This window comes from Lissotriton helveticus, chromosome 2_1 (genome assembly GCF_964261635.1).
Source record: "Lissotriton helveticus chromosome 2_1, aLisHel1.1, whole genome shotgun sequence".
Lineage (NCBI taxonomy): Eukaryota > Metazoa > Chordata > Amphibia > Caudata > Salamandridae > Lissotriton > Lissotriton helveticus.
The window spans coordinates 272356515-272375916 of record NC_136059.1 but is presented as its reverse complement, the minus strand read 5'-3'; positions in this window follow the sequence as shown (position 1 = coordinate 272375916).

Genomic DNA, 19402 nt, shown 5'->3' with positions numbered 1-19402 from the left:
GAAAACCTAGCAACAGGTAATATCGGATATCTTCCATTGTGGGATCAAGACATGTTCCACTGTTGGGACCTGGAGTTGGTTGCACCTGCTCGGAGATGGTACACAGAAATAATCACAGACTTTAACTTCTGACATCCTCAATCATAGAATCAAGACCCTGTTTCAGTGTTCGAACCTGCTGTACCGCGGTGTAGTCCAGCAACTACAGTCAACCAAGCCCAATAATCCTGTACAGCAGTTAGCTACGGAAGCACAGAGTGTGATGCACCTCAACAGAGGGATTTCTGTGAAAAGCAAGCAGCAGGTAATATCGAACATCGTCCATTGTGGGATCAAGATGCCGTTCCACTGTTGGGACCTAGAGTTGGTTGCACCTGATCGAAGGGAGTACCTTCATCTACACTCTCAGATACAGTTCTAACATCGCCCATTGTGGGATCAAGACACCGCTCCACTGTTGGTACCTGTTCGACTACTGTGTCAGTAGTAAACAGAGCACTCCAAGCTGCTGGGCCTCAGGCTGGGTGCTGTATGCCTGTGTCGCGGTAGCCAGAGTTGATCTAAGGAGCATTCCGAGCTCACAGACCTCGGCCTAGGAGCTTCCGCCGGCATGTGTTGGGCCCTCTTTCACATACAGTGGTTTTGAAAGGTGAACTGTGCGGCATATATGAGTCGCAGCGTCCATGACGGTGTCCGAGTACCAGCACGCTGAGAGCATCATTCACGCAGCCACCTTTGCTCATGTGGGCAACCTTGTGGCTGTGTAAGCTGCGCAGACCTGGCAGACACGTTTGCCCTAAGCTAGCCTTGCGTACGCTGAGCCAGCCCACTATGCTAAAGATTTGAGGGGGGCACGTATGCGCTACGTTTTCGTAATCTTCCCTACTGACTGTACTATCATGGTAGCGTCCATTATCCACTTCATTCAATACACCATCAGTGTATATTGACATGTACATGTCTGTGCTCTGAATACTCAAGTCTCTCCGGCACATCTCTCAACACTTTGCATTGTATACATTTATAATCGAGAATCACTGGCCACCTTCACACATACTTTGCTCCCATCTCTCCCCGCATTCTGCATTGTGTAACAGAGGTGCTAATCCATGTTAGGTTTGTGTGCATGGCTAGCCACGATTCCCACAGTACCTAGTGTTGTTGTGTCTGCTAGGTGTACATGTTGTTTGTCATGTTGTATATGATTATACAAGGTACCACGTTTATACACGAGCAGTGTCAGTCAGTCAGAATATCTTTATTCGACTTATTCCAAGTCATACAAAGAAACAAAAAACATTCAAACAAAACAGACATATAATATTACATGGAAAGCATACTTAAGCATACAGTTTTCCTAAAAAGCATCTGCCTAAAAAACACGTATTAAATACTATATACAAATTAAGAATTCATTTTATATAAGAAGATGCATTTTTTTTCCCCTTAATAGGGACATTTTTAAGACAGAAAATTGCCAATGGCTTTAACCCTTGCAGCTGCCACTAAAAATTTTGCAATACTAAAAGTAGTGCGAGGATTTGTCAAAAGCTGTAAAAAGAGCAGCGCAGGGCGCACCTGTGTGAACCCTGCTTCTTTCAAAATGGGGAGCAGGTATTTTTTTCTCTGCTCATGAAACAGGCTACAAAACATGACAAAATGCATTGTGTCCTGCACCAAAAAATTGTCGCAGCTGCAAGGGGCGGCTAGTTCCGGCTTCTGCCAACCGTTAAAAGAACCAAGGTGAAAATGTAAAAGATTGAACCTAAATTTAATTAATAAGAACCTATGATAAGGGATTGTAACGAAGCTGAGATAAGGTGCAAGATGGGGTTCACTTACCAAAAGGTAGTGTGCCCTCACTGCTGGTTTCTGCAGTTCAGCTACCTCACGGCACGCTTCCTTCCTTTCAAAAAATAGCTTTTTAATTTGACCTATATCTTGAGCCCTGATTTTTTCTGGACAAAAGAAAAGTTCTGGGCGACCCAAATTCGTGAAAGATTTAATCAAATAATCCAACCATGGGATTTTCCTGTATTTATCTAAAGATAGAACGTCCTTCATAATACTGTGGTTCAATAGGAGATCTTCGTTTAACCACATTTTCATCCACAAAGTCAGGGGCGCTAAACTCAATAGGTCTGATAGATACGCTAATCCCACTTCCTTGTGGATAGAATAGGTTGGGGTTGACTGGGGGACAGATAAGAGAGATCTAATAAATCTGTTCTCGGCTCTCTGGATGGGGTCAAGATTTACATATCCCCACAAGGGGGATCCGTATAGAGCAATGGCCACAGGTTTACACTTGTACATTTTTAACAAGGCTTCCATGGGTCTTGCTCCCAACTTGCCTGCAAAACCTAAGAGAGCTGAGGCGGATCTAGTTACCGCCAAACGCTTTGCGCTTATCTGTGGACCCCACGTCCCTTTGTGGTCAAACAAAACGCCCAGGTAGGGAAATGTGGTGACCTTGGAGACTTGAACCCCACTGCAAAAAAAGGATTTATGGCTTTTCTTTGCACAATCCCGGCCCATGATCATTGTGTGCGATTTAGACACGTTGATCTTAAGGTCCAATTTCTCCATAAAGGAGCCAAAGGCATTCAGGAGAACCTGAAGACCAATACCAGTGCGGGCAATCAGCACGGCATCGTCCGCGTACAGGAGTGCCGGAATTTGGGCGTCTCCTGCACGTGGAACGTCCATGCCCCTGCCTCGCAGGTATGCCCCCAGGCCGTTAATATAGATCGTAAAAAGCGTGGGGGCCAAAATGCAACCTTGCCGAACCCCCTTTAAGGATTTAAATAAAGGGGTACACCTTCCGTTGTTAGACACTCGGACAGCTGCAAAAAGCTCCTGGTGCAAAGTGGCCATAAACATGACCAATGCTTTATCGATGCCTAGTTCCAATAGGATCAACCATAGTTTGGACCTATTAACGAGGTCGAAAGCCGAGGAGAGGTCCATAAATGCTAGATACACGGACCCCTCCTTGGCCACCGTATACTTTGAAGTGAGTAAATGCAAATTGATGCATTGCTCGATTGTGCCTTTTCTTTCTCTGAAACCATATTGCAGTTCGGACAGCCCACCACAGCCCTCCACATTTTCCCTTAATCTATGCAAAAGGACTCTACCCAAAACTTTTACGGTTGAGTCCAAAAGTGAAATGGGTCTATAGAACGCGGGGTCGTCCCGCTGACCTTTGTTTTTATAAATAGGGACGATGGTAGATATTGCCCATGAAGCGGGGGCTGAATTGTTAGTAACAGCATTAAACACGTTACACAAAACGTTCGACCATAGTTTAGGTGAGTGCATAAAAAAGTCAGCCGGGACTCCGTCCGGACCGGGTGCCTTATGTTTTGTAGTTTCCTTAAGTGCATTTTCAACTTCTTGTGGGTTAAAGACGATAGGGTGTACGGGACCGTTGGACAATAAACCCATATTGATGCCCTCATCCCCTTCGTCGCCCCCATATACACTTTTAAAAAAAGACAACCATTTATCATCAGCAATCACACAGTCCATGGGTTCATTTTTGTCTTCGGAGAATAAAGGCTGCTTAATAATCTCCCAAAACCTCCTACTATCCTTCAGTACTGCCGCTGACTGGAGGTTTTCCCATGTTTCGTGTTTGATGGAGTCTTTACAGTTTTTTATTGCTGACTTGTAAACTTTCCTTAGCCTCGTGATGTTATCTGTTACCCTTGGTACAATTTTTAGTGCCACCATCAGGTCTCTGTGGGCCTTCGAGCATGCTGTGTCGAACCAACGCTTGTGTCCTTTAGGTCCCTGAATAGGTTTAGCTAACAGCTCATTAGAGACCTGGACACATATCTCCTCAAAAGCTGCTACAATCTGTTTCCCTTGAGCGTCCGAATTCTGGCAAAGCTCCACCTGATCTTTTATCTTAGGGAAGCATTTTTTGTAGAAATTATCCGGGATCACTTTTGCCCACTTCACTCTTCTGTCTTGGTCGGTGGTCCTCAGGGGGTGTGAAGCTTTTACAATTGATGGTGAAGCGCCCATCTGGGCTCCCCATGCCACTTCCAATAATACTGGGTTGTGATCGCTATAATGGGTTTCTACAGTACGGTAAGCAATAGTTCGATTGAGGATACCCATTGAAACAAAAATATAATCTATCACCGTTCCATGATTGCCGCCCACAAAAGTTGGCGTTCTCAAACCATAGTCGGGTTCAAATAGATTATAGTTGGCGAGTAAATCTTCAAGCTCCTGACCCTCTACAGAATGTACGAAGTGAGGTCCTAATGGTGCCGCATCATCCACTTCATCAACTTCTATTCCCTTACAATCTAGATTACATAAATGGATATTAAAATCACCTACTAAAATAAACTCAGAAGCAAATACGATATTCTGTGAGACTTTGTTTAAAATACTGTCCAGACTGGCAATATTACGGCCAGCGTAGTCACTATTCCCAGAATTATAAAAATTAACATATAAAGTCCTACTAGTTTTACTGATCACCCTTTCTACTATTAAGATGTTATCAGAATCAGTAGTGATCTGCCTATAGCTTCCTTTTAAGTTCAGAGCAAAGAAGAGCGCCAACCCCCCTTTAGCCCTGCCCGTTCTACCTGGGACTGCAGGTTTTATAAAACTAGTGAACCCATCCCACCAGATATTGCTGGATGTAACCCAGGTTTCTTGCAGAGCGATAATATGATGTTCTACAATAAAGCTCCGCCAGACTGGGTCCTGGCTTTTAGAATTTAGTCCTGCTACATTCCAGCTTATGACCTTGCACGAATCAATAATTACGCTTGGCTCATTTCCGCCCTCAGGGTCTCCTTCCGATGTATCTTGCGATGGAAGTACCTCTCTAGTTTCCCCGTGGCCACGACACTGTGTGTCTTCTCCATTAACACCCAGTTTCACACCGGCCACAAGCCCAGATAGATTTGGTTGCTGGGTGAGATTTGTAGGTGGGTGAGGCTCAACCACTGCCTTAAACATTTGCAAACTAGAGTGTTTCTCTATTATAAAACCGTCACTACTAGTTTTTTGGTTGCTGGGCCCCACACGTACCTGATCTGCTCCTATTGCAAGTCAGTCGCAGGTATTTAGGTCAGATAGGGGGCCAAATCTGTTTCCTGTGGCGAAACCCCACACGGATGGATTAGGTGGCTGAATATGACCATTGTAAGCTACGTTCCAACTGGGGTATGAACTATTTGAGTGGTTCGAAAAAGGGTCCGATCTCTGCCACAGTGTGGGCCTAAAGCCCCGCTCGCTATGGTTATATCCCAAAGGACCTGGCCCCCACCTGTTTATTCTTATATCATGCTGGTGATCAAACTGATGATTTTGCTCGTACGGGTAACTAGATCTTCCTACATCCCGATGTACCATCGGCTGAAACCACTCGGTTGGATGTCGTAAACTAGTGGCCCTCCCCCAGCTACTGGTACTAGTAGGCTTATGTTGCCTGATGGCGTTGGGCACAGTGGCAGACTGAATCTCATCATAGAAAAACTTGAGAGTCAGTGGAATTATAGAACCACTGCGGCGTTGTGGTGGAAACACATTATTTAAAATGTCTGGGAGAACTTCAGCATTTGCAAAATTTAAAATAACACAGTCGCCTTTGAACTTTTTAGGCTTACTGCCAATCCAAGATACCCTCCTGGTCAGAACTATGTCCCCAGCCAGTTTGTCTAGCCCTTCTTGAGCCATATACATGTTATTAGAGAGCCAATGTAGAACTTTGTCTTTTAGACCCTGTTTAGACTCAGTTTTATCTTGAACAAGGACTGGAACATTGGCCAACACCAAAACTACCGGTGAGGCTTCCACAATGAATTCTGCTGAGGAAGTCTCTTGGTGCACAACCACTGTTGCGTCAGTTATACTGGTGTGAGGGACTCCAGTTTCGACATTCTGATCCATGACGTGTGGTGAAAGCAATGAAGGAGATGGAGCCAGCCCTTGTTGGATAATCTGAGTGGGCTTTAAATTACTTTCAGTGGGGGAGTCCTCCTCGTCCGTAGATGTAAGGTCTGTTACGAGGGAAGATAAATTCTCTACCTCCTTAGCCAGAACATTATGGACCCCACTCAACTTCCTCACTTCAGCAGTTAATTTATCCACTTTCCCGATCAGAGGTTTGATTATAGTCCTGATTTTAATATCGATCATATCTTGGATCCTGTTGAAAAGATCATCATCACTGATTCGTTTAGACTCGGAATCCACCTCAACGACAGTATGTTTGCCCGACCTCCTAGGGGGAGGTGTGGCGGGCTTTTTCTTGCCTAAATGTTTTCCCCCTCGTTTAGTAGGTAGCTTTCTACACGCATTCTGAATGGCTATCTGGCTGTTTGAGTCGATGAGGGTATTGTCTGACAAATCTATTAAGTCAGTTCTACCCATCGAGGGCTCCAGATCATCAGTGGCCTCGATGAAATTATCTGAAGAATCAGGATCAGCCATAATAAGCGGAGGATTGACTAGCAATGAGTCAGACATTGCAGTGCTAGCAGCACCTGTTGATGGACTGTCTTCGGGCAACACCGGTGATTGACTCAAGCCCAGAGATTGCCTACGCTTATTATTAATACTACTAACGACTTGAACAAGATACGAGTCTAAAGTATTCACGGCTTCAACTGGGGCAGGTACCAGTTTTTTCCCCATACTATGTGCTGTGCCTCAGGAGGACAATCAGAAAATAGCAATAGCGCTATGTAATATGGATCATGCAACTGTGATGAAAATAACAAAGGAAGGTCTCTAAACAGTAGGCTATGCCAGATATCAAACAAGTGCACAGTACCTTGGTGTCCACGCGTTAGATGTCAGGGAATAGGCCTTGCCTGGCCTTCTCGTGCCTTGGAGGGCCTAAGAGGGCCCGCCCTTTGCCCGGGCTTAGCCCCGGGCGTCCCGCTCGCGTCCCGCGAAGCTGAGGGCTTCCTGATTAAATAAGCCCCTCCTGGCGCGTTGCAGACGCGTCAGGGAACGCGCCTCCGCCGCAAAGGCTGCCGGGACCTGAAGTCCCGGGGCGGCGGTGGCGTGCCTGGTGCTCGCGGTAACTCGCGGTGGCTGGCTTCTGGTGCGGCGACTCTGGGCTCCCGCTGCTCTCCTCGGGATGTGTTACTCCTGGAAATGCGCCTGTAAATGCGCAGCCGGACAGCGTCTGAGATGCGGCTCCCCCCGCTACACCGAGGGCTTCCTGATTAAATAAGCCCCTCCTGGCGCGTTGCAGACGCGTCAGGGAACGCGCCTCCGCCGCAAAGGCTGCCGGGACCTGAAGTCCCGGGGCGGCGGTGGCGTGCCTGGTGCTCGCGGTAACTCGCGGTGGCTGGCTTCTGGTGCGGCGACTCTGGGCTCCCGCTGCTCTCCTCGGGATGTGTTACTCCTGGAAATGCGCCTGTAAATGCGCAGCCGGACAGCGTCTGAGATGCGGCTCCCCCCGCTACACCGAGGGCTTCCTGATTAAATAAGCCCCTCCTGGCGCGTTGCAGACGCGTCAGGGAACGCGCCTCTGCCGCAAAGGCTGCCGGGACCTGAAGTCCCGGGGCGGCGGTGGCGTGCCTGGTGCTCGCGGTAACTCGCGGTGGCTGGCTTCTGGTGCGGCGACTCTGGGCTCCCGCTGCTCTCCTCGGGATGTGTTACTCCTGGAAATGCGCCTGTAAATGCGCAGCCGGACAGCGTCTGAGATGCGGCTCCCCCCGCTACACCGAGGGCTTCCTGATTAAATAAGCCCCTCCTGGCGCGTTGCAGACGCGTCAGGGAACGCGCCTCCGCCGCAAGGGCTGCCGGGACCTGAAGTCCCGGGGCGGCGGTGGCGTGCCTGGTGCTCGCGGTAACTCGCGGTGGCTGGCTTCTGGTGCGGCGACTCTGGGCTCCCGCTGCTCTCCTCGGGATGTGTTACTCCTGGAAATGCGCCTGTAAATGCGCAGCCGGACAGCGTCTGAGATATAGTAGTGGTGGTTGGATAGTTAGTGACCTCACTTACTATTTTTAGATTCCCACACCCAACACAAGAAAAAGAATAAAGAGATATATCTGTGTTGTCGTGTGTTTTGTGTTTTTACACGTTGTTGGATTCTTTGTAGATCACTATTTTGATCTTCTTTTTTTCACTGCATATTCTCTTTACACAAATTCTTTGTGTTCTGGACACCTTTTCTTTCATTCCTTTCTGAGCTTGAAAACACCAATGATGATAACAGGGCAATCCTGGTGAGTACCTGCCAGGTTACCGTTGGTGGTGCGCCCGTGAGGTGTTTTCTCGCTCTCACTCACATTTTTTGTCATTTATGTAACACGGGTGACACTAAAGTGTATAAGTGTTTATGTCTCACAACTGAATTGATTTCTTTGGAACAGGCGTATGCTAAAAAAGGCACCATCCAGGGCTATACCGACTACCCCAACTAATTAAAGATAAGGGAGTTGCTCTTTGCAATATTGTTGCAAAAACTGGTATGTCCCCAACAGAAGGATAGGTTTTCATGTGCCTAAACAGGTCTAGGTCTTGTATTCGTACGTGTACTAAATGTAACAAGAAGGGGCATCTGGGTGGAGTATGTAACAACAGTGAAAACTACCAAGTGAAAGTAGTACACAGTGATAGTGATTTGGCCCCTAAGCATGTGTTCCAAGTAAATTCTAGAGTCTGTCAAGCTTCCCCATGTTCTCAAGAACAATTCTGTGACCACAGGTCCATTGAATATCCGAAATGTACCATCTTTGTGAATAATAAGCCCATAGAGGTGTTTGCTGATTTGTGTACCCCAGTTACCTTATTTAATATTGATGTTGTAAATAAGATATTTGGTACCTCCAATCTCAACGTTATGGAACCTGATATTTCAGCTGTAGGGTATGCTGAAGAGAACATCCCATTAGTGAGGATGATGATGGCGGGTATTCAATTCAAAGGGAGAACCACATGGGGCAAAGTGTACATGGTAAGCAAAGGTTCCAATCTGTTGGGTTGGCATCATCAAAGAGAGTTGGGGATTGTGCTCGATCCAAATAACAAAGATCAGGTCCAATTAGCTGAGCGGGAGGAGGAAACCAGTAGTAATTTAACTAACCAATCTGAATTGTTCTCAGGAGTAGGCCACCAGGTAAATAATACTGCCGGCAGTGTACTTCCCACGGGAGTGAACATAATTACAAACCAAAGTTCTGTATCTGAAACTGATGGTGTTAAAGGGAGGCCTGGAGAGAAAATCCATGCTCTTTCGGGAAATCCTACAGCAGTTCCTAAAATGCCATGGACTAAATTGGCATTGGAAATAATCGGCCCCATGTAACAATTAGGAGTTCTGAAGAGATTTCTGATTGTACTCATGGATTACACTTCTCACTAGCTCAAATACAAGTTTGTTTCAAGGGTCTCGACCAAATCCCTCTTCGACTTTTTAAGATATTCATTCACATGTGAAGGTGTGCCAGCTTGCATAGTCACCAACCAGGGTATTAAGTTCTCTTCTATTGAAATGATGGCATTCCTAAACGATTTGGGCATCAAGCATGAGGAATCCACTTTGCAATGTCAAGGGGACAATGACCTAATGTGTAAATCTGTAATCTTGATTAAAAATCTCACTCAACTAGCTTTTGCCAATAATATGGACGTGGATAAGACGTTAAGAGAAGGCATTTTGGGCATATCACACCACTTCCAACTTGATAACGGCAGTAACCCCTTTTGATGATGATGGTGGTTGCATGTTGTGTGCATTGTAAGATATGTGTACACAGCAAAATTTTCAGGGGAAGAGATCTGATTGCCAAATCTAATATCCCCTGATTCACCCTCATTTAGCCTTCTTCAAAGATGTAACCTGTTGTATGTTCATCCACCGGGGCAGCAATGTGTTTCTTTGCCCCTTGGTCTCTGGTTGTCAACCTCCTATTGAACTGTTTGTAAGTTTCCTGTTTAGTACCCCTCCCGGGGTTCCTTCACCCTCTGCAAGTTCAGCAACCGCCTGCTTCCATTGTACATCCTCCCCTGCGTAGGGAGATGTGTTGTAATCTTCCTTTTTCCCTTCCCTTGGTACATTCCTCTCCCCCCTCCTCCCTCTACCCCCTTGTAACGTTCCTTCAGAGTTCACTCTAGAATGTTGGTGAGCCTGTCAGTTATGGAGAGTGGATGACAGATTAAAGACGCTTGTACTCACTTCTGCTTGAGAGTACTTCTTTTCAACACTAACCAAACTGAAAGCACTTTTGTTCTTTTTATGTTTGTCTAAACTGATCAAAAAATATAATGAATTTAAAAGAAAGACTTTTTTTTAAAAAGTAGAAAAAAGTTTTTGATATATATACAAAAAAAGAAATAAACTTTTGAAAATATAAAAAGAAATTGTTATGGTTGTATTTTGAAGGACATAGAAAATGATATGAACCATGTCACAATATACAAAGTATATAGGCTATGAGGGAATCTATTCTTGTTGTGAGCACTTTTGTTCTGAACAGTGTTCCTCACGTCTGTAAAAGAAATGTATCCATTGCAGATTGCACGAACTTCAAGTAAAATACAATCCCTTTTAAATACAAACCTCCCATTACAGTTTGTGAATTGTAACACAATTTTCAAACACATCTCACACTCAAGGTCTGGCACACTTTTTTAACATGGTCTCCTCCGGCCTTCTCACAACTGTTCAAACTGTTTTTGGTATAATACCAACCTTCATTAATTCGATCATCTCTGGAAAAACAGGAACAGTGCCCATAATTCTCTCTCTATTTGCGGCCATCTTACTACTGTTTTTGCTTGTTAAAAATGCCTGCGCTTCCTGTGGTAACAACCATGTCCGACAGAATATGCCTCTACGCAAAGCTACATCAATACCGTGAAAAAATGGAACTACTTTTCGGCTGCCTGCCTCTATCTATTATTGGAGCCAGCTACAACATGACATTTATTTACGCATATGCAATCTGCGTGCAACCATCTTTTTATTGCAAAACTTGCCCATTCGACTGGCGAACGGATCTATGATTTGCCAACATCGCAACAACCGCTCCCAATATCCAGCAGGTAATGCAGTATCTTGAAAACCATGAACTTGATTGTTCGGACACTGGAAGAATTGCAGATGCCCCGCAAAAAGGTATTGTGGCGGAATGGGAGTTCTGCGCAGTAGCAAAAGATCTCCTGCGACATGCGACCTTTGACAACATCGCAGATTTCCTGCCAATTCAAATTGTCGCTCCAACATTAGGGGAACATTACTGTCCCTTCAATGATATCAATTGGATTGCTTTGCTTTTCTCACACAATGGCAACAATGACCTTTTGGAACATTACGCATCTCAAACCACTGAAGAACTTCCGAACTGCAATCTCCAAGACTTGTAACAAACTCATGTTATTTTTGGATTTATTTTTTTCCACCTTTTTTTACTTTTTCCTTGAATTTTTTTAATACACTTCAATTGTACTATATAACTTTCTAAGTATGCTCACGCATTTGAACTCTGTTTTCATTATTGCCCCTTACTTCTCCACTCTAACCAGGGATCGGTGATGTATGGCCTATGCAAATACGCTATTTACTTGCTAAATTAATGTAAACCCGACATCCATTTTGAAACTATGTCTATTCTTTGTGCACACGTCTCTCTGCCTGCCTGTTATTCACGAAGCACTTTCACACAAATTTACTCTTTCTCAACCTGTGCTCAAAAGCTGGCGATCAAGATAAAAAAACACGACATTGTTTAGGAACTGGTTGCCACAGTGTGGTAATCGTATCCTACCTTTATTTTCATCATACAATTTAGTCATTCATGTCTAATAGCTATTGTTCATGTCACATGGACCTGTAACATGTAATGTGGAATTCACTGATGCAGGAGCTTCGGTTTGAATACAGCAGAAGCGGTTGGAGTTTGCCTCAGCTTGATGCCTTAGCTCTCTGCACAAGAATGTTTTTTTGAAACAGCTGAACACAATAATGTATGGTTTGACCAGAAGGGTACCGAATGTGCTTCTCAGAAGTGCAATGTTTGTATTCCTCCTTAAAGTTCCAATGTGGGTAGAACTTTTACCAATTCTGACAAGCACCAGATTGAATCTATTGTACAACAGATTGCTGACTGTTCTATTGTTGATCATTTTGTGTTACAAAAAAACAGTACCAGGGTACCTAAAAAGTTTGATGATTACATTTTGCAATATATTTTTTTCTCTTTGTTTTCTTAAAGGATACCAATGGTAATCATATCCTACATTTATTTTCCTCATAGAATTTATACTCATTCAATCTAATAGGTATTGTTTATGTCACATGGAACTGTAACATGTAATGCGGAATTCACAGATACAGGAGCTTACGTTTGACTCCAGCAGAACAGGTACGAGTTTGCCTCAGCTGGATGCCTTAGCTCTTGCCTCAGTCGGTCCATTTATGGCCCCTAAATAAAGACACTTTTTCTATAACTTTCAAACTCCATCGCTTTAATTACACACAGCCACTTTCTTAGACACACCTGATTCACCATTTGTCTTCTGTGGCATTGCAACATTCTGCATTATATTCTTCTCAATTATTTCTTTGTTCCTGCTTGCTAAAACACTGCATTTGAGTCTTCAGACCGGTAGAGGTGAGTAGTTTGCTTCCCACTCCCTATATAATATAAACGCATACTAACACTACTTATACAGCAGATCACTTTACAGCTATCAGCTCACGGCTTAGGCTCACAGTTTCATCCCTGAGTCTTCAGACCGGTACCAGTGAGTAGTTTGCTTCCCACTCCCACTATACTCTAAACGCATACTAATACCACCTGCACAACTATGCTACAGTGCCCAGTATGCTACAGTGCCCAGAGCACATTAGTTTACAGCACTCAGCTCACGGTTTAGGCGCACACTTTCATCCCCGAGGATACTGGCCCCTCACCTCAGCACCATCTCACAGTGGGCAAAAACAGCACTTTCACACCTGTACGGGTAAATACTTTGCTTTGGCCAGTATGCTACAGCGCCCAGAGCAAATCAGTTTACAGCATATGCTCACGGTTTAGGCGCATGCTTTCATTCCCGAGAGTACAGGCCCCTCACCTCAGCACCATCTCAGAGTGGGCAAAACAGCACTTTCACACCGGTAGGGGTGAATACTTCACTTCGGCAAGTACGCTACAGCGCCCAGAGCACAACAGTTTACACCACTCATCTCACGGTTTAGATGCAAGCTTTCATCCCTGACTGTACCGACACCTCACCTCGGCCCCATCTCACTTTGGGCAAAACAGCACTTTCACACCGGTAGGGGTAAATACTTCACACTCCCTGTATAGCACACCCTAAACACCCCACAGATGTTACAGTGCTCCTACCCTCCTCTTTCCTACTTTTTTTGCCATTTTCCTCTTAATGACTTCAACGGAAACACAAAATGGCGGCCAACACATTCTAGTTGCAACCATTTGCAGCCAAAAAGCAGCAAGCTCTACTCCTAACGCCTCAGCCAATCACATGACAGAATTCCCAAATATCGATATCTGTAAATTTTTATATTTCTCCAAAACTACTGATCGGATTGACACCAAATAATCAAAAGCGTGCTTTCTAGACCAAGACCCTTCTCCCTGCCAAATTCTGGGTAATTCCGTTCACCAGTTCGACCTATAGCCTTGTCTAAAGTTTCCTATGGAAATTAATATGGAGAAAACATGTTTTGGGACCCCCCTTTTATCTGGGCCCCCCTTGACGAATCAACTCAAAACTTTCACCATAGGAGCTGATATGAACAAATAATTAGTTTAGAGAATTTCATGAAGATTCATCAAACGACACTAACTTTATAAGCAAAACAATAAAATGTTCTTCCTATGGAAACTTGGTCCTAACTATAAATACCTACTGGCGACCGCCAGTAGGATAATATATATATACATATATATATATTTGTTAAATTTTTGTATCATTTTAAAATGCAAAAATTTGTTAAAATTATTGATGTAATAATTATTTTAAAGTAATTATTTTAAAGTAAATATAAACATTTATAATAATTATTATATATGTGTTTAACCTTTTTATTTGTTATATTTCTTAAAATGTATATTAAATCTAATTTATTTTAATTACATTAATTGTACATTTTAATATATGTAGCAATTTATTTTTTTATTTTTATATATATATATATATGATGTGAACAAGGGCGCCTGAGCCCGAAACGCGTCATCTGTTGACTGCTGCTAGGTTAAAATAAAACATCTTGCCTGAGAACAGAAGCGGTTCGTGTCTCTTTCTTCGCCGCCGAGGCTTTGGTGGAGGTGGAAGGAGAAACCAGTTTGTGATATATATATATATATATATATATATATATATATATATATATATATATATATATATATATATATATATATATATATATATATATATATATATAAAACTATATTTTCTACAACTATATTTATGACATCAATATTTTAGTTGGGATATTTCTGCACTTACCATTATAATTATAGGATGTCGATATTTTTGACCGATATTTATAACTTGATATTATGGTATAGGTATATTTTAGTTGTCGATAATCTGTCAGTGAACCCAAATTGTTGTTCCCTCACAAGTCTAACCTCCAGGGAGCAGCTACTAAAAGCTGATCTGGACTGCAGAGTGTCTGAACCATGGAAGAGGTGTGGCGCCGCGGCCAGGGCGACTGACTCCGGAATCTGGGGATCACGGTTCGATCCCCGGCTCCGGCAGCAGATTAGCCCAGCACCATGTGACTGTGGGCAATAGCTTGCTTAATCTTCCCGACGGCCCCCAGCGCCTAGAGACCCTTTGGGGTGATTGTGCGCTTTACAAATGGGGATTATTATTATTATAACCTCTCTGGATGTCTGAGGGCTGTACTACGCAATGCTTATTTTTTTAAGATCCTCGCTAACATCAACCCTTCATTATGCAGATGAATTTTTCTAAAAAGGGAGTCGGTGCACTTCTTTTCTGGATCAGTGACAGGGGCATTTGAAGTGTAAAGCTACCTTTCTCAGTCATGGACTGGTTCCTAGAGGAAAGATCAGTCAATAAAAATTGGAGCTATACTATAGTGTGGGGCCTGAGAAGATTCAAGCCTTACTTTTTTGGCATGAAATTGTGGTCCAGATGAAACACAAACCCCTCATTTTCGATGGCTATAAAGCAGACGCCGTGAGTACCCACACAGGAGAGACAAACGTATATCAACTCTTGTATTAAACGTTTTATAAAACTGGATTATTCCACTACCGGTAGACAATAAGGGTGGTGTTTATTCATATTATAGAGCCCTGAAGAAGTTCCTGTTGGACGAAACGCATTGGCTACTATGTTTATCTATGACATTCTGCCTATAAGAAGAAATAATGAATAAAGATTGATTAAACAAAGGAAATTTCATCATATGCATTCATTATATGTGAAGTGCTGTTGCACCATGGGCATCACTGTCATGTATTGATTGAAAATCCATGTAGAACTACAAATGCTACTGTGATACAGCTATATGATTGAATGCTGAACCATTTATAGTCCTTTAAAGGAATTAGACTTTTTGGTGGAGCCAAAACCCAGATTACAGCACTGGAACGTGGATGTCAGATTTTGCCACTCTGACATCTGAACTTTTCCAAATGTGGAGTAAGTTCAGGGTAGACATATTTGCGAGGGACACAAATGTTTTCTCTGTGATTCTGATGGTGCACACTAAAGACCTGAAATACTAAAAGAGCAAGCCTCAAGTGTTGTTTTCCTTTTAACACAGTGCCCGTGCCCCCCAACACTCATGCTGAGTGCCCAGTGGTTCATGGGTTGTGACCCAGAACGCTTCTCTGTGGCTCACAGGGGTACACCATGTTCATCCTCCTTAACTGAACATCAGTAACATCAGCTCACCAGACTGTAGCACACTGCCAGTGGTGTCTGGGATGTGTTAACATGTTTCATGCACAGGGAGAGTTGCCAAAAGGCCTCTCTCTTTAAATTGATCTATCAGTCTATTGTAACCAGGTCATCCACTACATCCTCTTGTGTGTTGATATCTCATGTGGATATCTCATGTTCCTTAACTTCCATGCCCACTTCTCCTTTTTGCTAAAACTTAAAGAAAAAGTATGTGGCTAGCCTGTATCTATGGAATAAGCAAAAGGAGCTGAATCACCTAAAACTAGCCCAACTTGTGCCTGAGGAATCCACACATTTAGTCTGCAAACATTCTATAGCAATAAATCTTTGAAATCTTGCATCAGTTTTCTGGGACTTCTCACTAACCACTTCTTAGGAAACACCACTTCAGGGTATTGGAGAAACCTCTATGATCAACTGTTTTCTCTGAGAGCCAGATTCCCAGCCATAAGAGGAAACCTCACCTGGGGTTCACAGATTACTACTGGAAGTGCTCAGGAGCTCACATGATAAAACAGGTCTTCCCTTGCTGCTGAAATAGAAGGCCTAGAGTTGTTTCTGAAGAATTTTACCAAGCTCAGCTGCCAAGAAGGAGAGAAGCGTCAGATTCTCTGCATACCCCAGTGTGACATCGGCACTGCAAACACCTATGGTGAACTCCTGAACCCCTGCTCTCTGAGTGATCATCCTTAGCTTCCCCAATGGGGCCTTGGAATAATCTCAGCCCTCCCCTCAGGCAGGGAAGAATTTAGCCAGGTTATTAGTATAGATTAAGCTACCTATACCCAGAGAAGGGAGCACAGCTGCTTTAGATCTACCCCTGTAACACTTCGAATCCATGTAGCTCCCTTCTGAAGAGACTGACACCTCAGGTAGAAGTTCCGGCTTTATTGCAAAAAGTGTGAAAGTGCACTTTTTTCCTTTTTAGCACCATAATGGGCCACGGATGCTTTAGTGCAGGCTCTAGGGTAATATGTAGTCCACCATCATACTCGTCTTTCACCTGATTGAGGAGCTGCTCCTGATTTCAAATTATACTTATGGGTGGACTCTGACCTCGTTTGCTGGGGGGTGTGTTATTCTCTATACCCACTGCAACTGGGACTTCAACTGCTTTACATGCTAACTGTGACGCCTCTTCGAGACCTCATAAACGTCTGGAAGATGCAGAGCTAGGCAGGCAAAGAAGCTGTGACTGGCCATCACTTTGCATACAGTGATCTACTGTTTAGCCTCCCAGATAGTGAAACGAGAGAACTCAAGGACAGACTCAAAGGTCACAGCCATACACTGAAGCAATTTACTTGACACTGTGAAACAATAAATATTTGCCATGGTATAGCAGATTTGTTTGTGTAGAAATGTGTTGTGAGTATTAAAAAGTACTTTTTCTTTCTCAAAATATAAGATAAAGTGCTAGCTGAACAGTAAATGCGTTCAGAGTTAGTATGTAAGTTCTGAGACTCTATCCTCATCCTACATACCTAAGTAAAGCTTGAATTACTCGTCTTGCTCCATTAAGAGCCAAATGCTAGATGAGTGCACTTAGTGATCAGTTAAAAAAAATATATAGTAGGTCATTCACAAGATATTAGAGATAAACAGACCCATTTCCCACAAGTGGAACCAATTAACCCCGCTATACACTGTTGCTCACAAACTGAACAGGACCACTTGCTCATCGTTTTGAATTTGGCAAATGTTCTAGCCACAAAATATGTCTGATAGATGTTGCATCATTGTTTCCAGGGTGAAATTGTCTCACCTTGGAGTTGCATGAGCGCGCAAAATAAGATGGCCATCCCTGTTAGCTCCCACCGATGCCCACATTAACAATGAATATTTTGACTTATTAAGGCTGTCAAAATCCCTTTATTCTTCCTTACAAATTCATACTGAGTACATCGCTTTACTTTCGCTGCAGTTGCCGTCTTTCTTCATGTTTACATCTTTTAAGACTTCAGAGCTGATCACCGACTCCTCTTCAGCCTTACAGCCAAACTTCCTCTCAGGAGGGCGGAGCTGCTTCCAGGAATAGATACCGGTGAGGCTTGGACCACTCCCACAGCTGGCTTTAGTTGCAGCACCTAAAGTTGCTTTGGTATATGTTTCTGCATGTCTTTATCACCTTTTATTCTTCATTTGTACAACTTATTGTGGCATTTTATTACCATGGAGGAAAATACTGAACATGTTAATAACAATAAACGCAAGCAGGCAATTTTTTTTCGCCTCCTGTTAAATCAAAAATTGTAGACTCTTCTAAACCATCTTTAGCATATTATTGGAAGAATTACAGGCTGTTTGTTCTAACACTGACAAAATTGCTTCAGATAGTGAAAATGTTCACAAATATATGACAGATCTGTCTATACAAATGACAGATAATGTGATGAAAATTCAAGATAATATTATCTAAAATAGATGGCCTTCTGCCCAATGCAGCCAAAGTTCTTCCTATGAGCAATCTTTTATTGAATTTAGAACTCACAACAGGCAGCATAATTTGTGCATTTTAACCTGCCCACGAATATTGAAGACAATGACTGCAGATGTTACTTATAGAACTTATTACCTAGCCTTTTACATTTGAAATTTCCTGAAAAGTTTAAAGTTGATAAAATGCAGCAGATTCCAACACATTGCAAACCAGGTCAAACTTAACCGCATCAGGTGATCTCTGTGACATCACCATTTAGAGTTTGGTGGCATGAGGACTGCCAAACACAAGGTGGTGCAGCCACTGCTGCACCGATGGTTCGACCACCGGATTACAACTTGGGAGGTTGGACTGCCATGGCACTACCACAACCACCAGGGATCAGAGATCCCTGGCAGTGGCAAAGTGGTCTGAGGGCCACAATGTGCTTCATGGAGTCCTGTGGCACCACCGGCCATATTACAACTTTCCTCACTGACAGCGGTCTCATGAAGGTTCTTACTCCAGGAAACTGCTGGCGTTAAGGAAAGAAAGGGGGCCCTACAGGGCCCCCTTGTGCCCTTGTCCATGGAGGTGTATGCAGGGGGCACATGCTGGGCCCCCGTTTGCATGCACTCCAGTATCTGCACAGTATGGAATGCAGAGTCCATGTCGTTCAGGAACTGCCTTTGGCTCTCCCATTGCGGTGCCCATTTTTAGAGGCACCGCCAAAGAAAAGCCCACCAGTCATAAAAAAACTTGTGATCTGGCGAGCAATACTCACACAGCTTTGGCGATGTGGGAGCGTGGCTGAGCAATGCTGACTGCTTAATCACTGCAAATACTCATAATTGGGCCCTTAGTGATGATAAGGAAAGCTGCAAGAGATATTCCCTCTCTCCTTGTTAATGGTACCAAAATCTTCATTCATCAAGACATTGCCAAAGAAACAGTTAGTATATGCAAAGAACTTACAGCGCTATGACAAAGACTGGGAAGCTCAAGATTTAAATATGGACATCTCCAAATCCTTCCAGCATCCGGATGACCTCCGCTCTTTCCTAGACCATCATTCT